The sequence below is a fragment of the Peromyscus maniculatus genome, chromosome 4, assembly GCF_049852395.1.
Source record: "Peromyscus maniculatus bairdii isolate BWxNUB_F1_BW_parent chromosome 4, HU_Pman_BW_mat_3.1, whole genome shotgun sequence".
In the NCBI taxonomy this organism is placed as follows: domain Eukaryota; kingdom Metazoa; phylum Chordata; class Mammalia; order Rodentia; family Cricetidae; genus Peromyscus; species Peromyscus maniculatus.
This window is the reverse complement of record NC_134855.1, coordinates 110410390-110416244: the sequence shown is the minus strand read 5'-3', so window position 1 is coordinate 110416244 and position 5855 is coordinate 110410390. Positions and strand designations below refer to the sequence as shown.

Here is a 5855-nt window from a genome sequence, read left to right as displayed (position 1 = left end):
CAGAGTGGCAAGGTAAAACTTCAGAAGGTCTGAAGGAATACTTATAAATCAAGTGTTATTATCCAACACTGCACAGATTGGCACTATTTCACACAAATGTGTGGTCCAGTTACTATTCGGTCTCTGTGATGAATTCTAACTGTGCCAACTTCCTTATCCATGACAAAAATGAACCCTGGGGGCTGGGCTGGGAGTGCAGTTCAGAAGCAGGGCACTCAGCCTGGAGGTGATGGCATGTGCCTTTAATCCCAGAGGCAAGTGGATCTCTATGAGATCGAGGCCAGCCTGGTCTACAGAATGAGTGCCAGGAGAGCCAGGGCTACACAGAGAAACCCTGTCTTAAAAAAGGAGGAGGAGGAGGAGGAGGAGGAGGAGGAGGAGGAGGAGGAGGAGGGAAGGGAGGAGGAGGAAGAGAAGGAGGAAGAAGAGAAGGAGGAGAAGGACTTGTCTAACATGCTGAAGGCCCTGGGAGAGAAAAAAGCAACTGAAAATGAGCCTTGCTGACTTGTCCCTGCTTGTTTGCCTAGACCAATAAGAACCCTCATCACAGGTCAGAGCCACTGAGAGCTTGGAGTTGCTTCCCAGAAAATGTCTCCAGATTGCATGGTTTATTTCGTTGTAAATGCAAACTACGTCACTCACCCTTGAGTTAGGAGAACCTTGGAGAACTTTGCTGCAGGATAATCAGGGAACTCCACTGCACTCAAAGGATGTCCAGCTCATCATTATTCCATGTTCACACAAAGCAAGGCCCACTTTTCATTGTGCCTGACCTCTGCCCCACATCTGGCCTATGATACCATGTAAATGAATTTGTGTACAATATTCAGTGTTCTCACCCAGAATCCTCTGCTCCCCCCACCACCAAATCAAAGCCAAAGATTCCCAAGGACAGCTTTTTAATTTTGTTTCCTGATATACTTTTAAGTACGTTTGTTCCATCGGAATGAGAAAACCATTAACATGGTCATATACAGGTTTCTACCATTTTCTTTTAAGAAAGCCTGAGAAGGATTATGGAAGGATTGTAAAATTTTGTAAAAGTCTACATCATGCTTGAAATGACTTTTAAAACAGAACCATGAGGGTAGGGGCACAGCTCTGCTGTGGAACATTTGCTAGCATGTACAAGGCACTCCATTCTCAGCAGTACAAAAAGGAAATTCTGTGAAATGAAACCCATGAGAAAGTATGAATCTTTGTCCCCTGGATCCTTTCCTCCAGCTTTGGGGTTTTTTGTTTGTTTTGTTTGTTTGTTTGTTTGTTTTGTTTTTTGTTTTTGTTTTGTTTTGAGACAGGGCCTTTCTATGTAGCCTAGACTAGCTTTGAACTTATAATCTCTCTACCATCATACTTGGCTTAATTTTGACCTTTAAAACTAGTTCCTGGACAAATATGATTGGATTCTCATTATTCTATGCTTTATAATTTATAATTACTGGAAACAGAGACTATTAGCCTTCCATTTTCTTCTACTCTTCTCTTTTAAAATTATTTTATTAGTATTTTATGTGTATGAGTGCTTTTACTTGAATTTATGTCTGTGCACCACATGTGTGCCTGGTCCCACGGAGGTGAAAAGGTGTGTCCTTGGGAATGGAGTCACAAATGGATGTCAGCTTCCATGTGGGTGCTAATAATTGAACCCAGATTCTCTGCAAGGGCAGCAATTTCTCTTAACCATTGAACCATCTCTTCAGCTTGCTTCTGGTCTTCTTGACTTGTCACATAACTATCTGGGACTTCTTCACTGTGACCTTTCAAAAGTCGTTTGCTCCCTAGGAGTGTGTAATCAGTAAATCTATTTGGAGGCACACAGACACCACAGAGAGGAGGCCACAGACAGTCCCTCCATGTTGGAAGCGCACTCTCTTTCCTTAGGGCCTCATGCATAGGCCAGGACCCCCTACTGCCTACAGTCCAGCCAGGACGTCAGTGTCTGCTGAATCAGTCAATAGTAGCAACGTTTCAAATAGAAATGAAATAACATCAGGTACTCTCCATTTTGTCCTTGTCTGGGCTGTGTCAGCATGAGCATCTCTTCTAAGATGACTGTTCTAAAGCCCGTCCCATGAGATGCCCATCACTCTCCAACCCCACCACCAGCAGCTAATCCGAGGAGGCCTGTGGATGACAGTCCAGCCTCTCCCCAGCCACAGTAGCAAGAAGTCGCTAGCTCTTTCCCTCTACCTTTGCCTGTCTGCTCCACACTACATCGTGTTCTTAACCTGCACAGTCTCTGGCTCCCCAGTAAGGGAGTATGCTAATGAAAAACGGCCTTCTATCTGACTGTGCAGAAACTCATTTATAAACCGCACCACACAGCCTTTGAGCAATGATGTCCTCGGTCGCCACCCAGAGCTGGTGCATCTGGGTGTGGACTACAATTCTGCCTTTATATACAGCTTTCTTTCTACTTGTTACTACAGTTGTGCATTCAAATCAGAACTTCAGTATTACACACCATATTTCTAGCTAACTCATATTTTAGGAAATTTCTAATAATTTGTGATGTCAACGTTTACATGGTTTATTGGTGAACATAGACCCATATATTGCACTTTTTGAATAAATAATTCCTCCAGACTTCCAGGAAGAAAATAACATTTTGTGCTAGTTGCTTAGGAAGAAATCTACCTAGACTCTCACTGAAAGACTGAAATGCAGATTCATAATCGATTCTCCATTGTTGGAAGAATGGAGAAGCAAAAAATGGGTCATCAGGAAGATTTGTTATTGTGTTCTTACAAAGACCTGGAAGAATTCTGTTTTTAAAACCACAATCATTTAAAAACCACTTTGAGGCTCCGAGTCACGGCCCCTCCCCATAGCTGCCTCTGCTCCTGCCGTTCCCTTTCTCCGAGAGCATGGCTATGCCTCCCACATATGCTGATCTTGCCAAGTCTGCCAGGGATGTTGTCACCAAGGGCTACGGCTTTTTCTTAATAAAACTTGGTTTGAAAACAAAGTCCAAGATTGGACTGGAATTTACCAGCTCAGGCTCAGCCAGCACAGAGACCACCAAAGTGAATGGCAGCCTGGAAACCAAGCACAGAGTACAGGCTGACCTTTGCAGAAAGTGGACACAGACAACACCCTGGGCACCGAGATCACCAGCTTGTGTGTGGACTGAACCTGGCCATCGATTCATTCTTCTCCCCCTAACACGGGGGTTGAAAATGCTAAAGTCAAGACAGAGTACAAAGCCGGGCGTTGGTGGCGCACGCCTTTAATCCCAGCACTCGGGAGGCAGAGCCAGGCGGATCTCTGTGAGTTCGAGGCCAGCCTGGGCTACCAAGTGAGCTCCAGGAAAGGCGCAAAGCTACACAGAGAAACCCTGTCTCGAAAAACCAAAAAAAAAAAAAAAAAAAAAAAAAAAAAAAAAAAAAAAAAAAAAAAAAGACAGAGTACAAGAGGGAGCATATTTGCTGTGATGATTGATTGATAAATAAAGTGCTGATTGGCCAATAGCCAGGCAGGAAGTATAGGTGGGAAAAGGAGAGAAGAGAATTCTGGGAAGTGGAAGGCTGAGGCAGAGAGATGCTGCCAGCCGCCATGATGAGAAGCAGATGTTAAGATACTGGTAAGTCATGAACCATGTGGCAACTTATAGATTAATAGAAATGGGTTAATTTTAAATATAAGAACTAGATAGCAAGAAGCCTGCCACAGCCATACAGTTTATAAGTAATATAAGTCTCTATGTGTTTACTTGGTTGGGTCTGAGTGGCTGCGGGACTGACAGGTGAGAGAGATTTGTCCTGACCGTGGGCCAGGCAGGACCAGAAAAACTCTAGCTACAGCATATTAACTTGGACTGTGATGCGGACTTTGACATCCCTGGGCCCTCGGTCTGGGCCCCTTGGCTATGAGGGCTGGCTGGCTGGGTACCAGATGAATTTTGAGACCTTGAAGTCCTAAGTGACTCAGAGCAACTTCACAGTTGTCTACAAGAGGGGTGAATTTCAGCTTCATACTAATGTGAACGACGGCACAGAATTTGGTGGCTCCATTTACCAGAAGGTGAATAAGAAGTTGGAGAGTCCTGTCAGTCTCACCTAGACAGCAGGAAACAGTAACACTCACTTTGGAATAGCAGCCAAATATCTGTTGACCCTGATGTAAAGTGTACAACACTAGCATGATTGGCTTAGGATACATTCAGACACTAAAGCCAGGTATCAAACTGGTGCTTTCAGCTCTGCTGGACAGCAAGGACATTAATGTGGGTGGTCATAAGCTTGGTCTAAGACTGGAATTTCAAACATAAATGAATATTGTCCAATGATTAATTTTTAAACTATTTTGCAGCATATCTACCTTCAGAATTTAGTGTACCTTTCAATGTATGTTGGGGATGCAAGAATTGATAAATACCGTGTTAGAACTCCAGGCTAAGGATGACTCCACTTTAAGGAGTTTACCATTTCAGAGGTACAGTAGAAACTCTGTTCCCGAAAGGGTCCTCCCAAAAGGGTCCTTTCAGCTGTAGATGTGTGGTTGAGGATGCCAGGCCTCAAGTGGAAGCTGGGAATGTGCGGGCCCTTTGTCAATCTGTATCGAGTCCACAGATGAAATTGTGACTTCCTGAGCATTGGTGTCCCGATCCTCACTGCTGTGAAGGAGGCACACACCTGTGTGAAAGGGACCTTTTTAGACAGAGCTCCCATCCTAGTCCATCAGTTACCTGTTTTACACCAAGAGTAGTCTTCGGGGTGTGGTTAGCTATTTCTTTTGTACCATTTTAGGATGGAGAGGGTGGAGCCAGTCATTCGGTATTTAATTCTTCCTTGTGCTGTAGTGTGGTTTTCTTTTCTTTCTTTCTTCTTCTTCTTTTTTTTAATTCCTTTTTTTATATATACCTTTGCACCCAAGTAGAAACAGCTTCCAGAATCTCCAGCTCTGAGCTGGGCAGAAGACTTCAGTCATACCATGACAACACTGGGGATCTAAAGTGACCTCTGTTAGAGCCTCACCACTATTTTTTTAGCAGTTTAATGGGTACATTATAGAGTCTTCCATTTTGTGTGGAGTTAGCTCCTCCCCTTCAAATGCTGTAATTAACATCACTTAAAATAAAACTTGAATAAAATATTGAAATCTCAAAAAAGAAAAGAAAACCTCCAAACAATGAATTTATGTCCATTCTCATTAGCTTTGAATGTTGCCTTGGGTTAATCTGCTTTGAAGAATTAATGATTGTAGCCATGTACAGGGTGCACACTTTGAATCCTAGCACTCCAGAGCAGAAGTGGGAAGATCTCTGTGAGTTTGAGATCAGTCTTGTCTACATAGTGAGTTCCAGGACAGCTGGGGCTGCACACTGAAAGTCTATCTCAAGAAAAACAAAACAACAAAAGAGGGGTGATAATATTGTATCGACTCACCTGAGTCCACAGAGGAAGTCTTGTGCAGCTCTATGTTTGCCTCTGGAAATGACTTTCAGCGAGATCATTGATGAAGGCTCTGAACCAGAGGAAGGACGAAGGTTCTAATGCAACCATGGGACCCAAATGTAGTGATGCTGCCATTGTGGTGAGGAGGATGTGAAATGTGGAGAGGCCAGGCCTGGGCCCCTGGTCTTTTTCTGTAGCAGAAATGACTGAAGCAACATAGAAATAACCACTAAATAAATCAAAGAATTTAGCGTTCAGGGACTGTCCTAGGCAGGAAGAAAATCAGAAAGCAATAAAAAAATAAAAACAAAACGGGGGGGGGGAGTGGAAGGAATGGTTGAGGGGCCAACCACACCACTGCACAGCAAGGCCTGGTCGGCTGGAGCTCCTCCAAGAGCCTGTCTTATTGAGTTCTCCTGGGCCTTCATGACCTGGGCTAGGGGTTATACAACCCTTGGC

The 5855-nt window shown here is 43.9% G+C and overlaps 1 pseudogene; it reads left to right on the top strand.

Moving 5' to 3' along the window:
* The first annotated feature begins 2867 nt into the window (after window positions 1-2867).
* LOC102927737 (non-selective voltage-gated ion channel VDAC1-like) lies at window positions 2868-4270 on the top strand (annotated as a pseudogene).
* Window positions 4271-5855: the final 1585 nt, after the last annotated feature.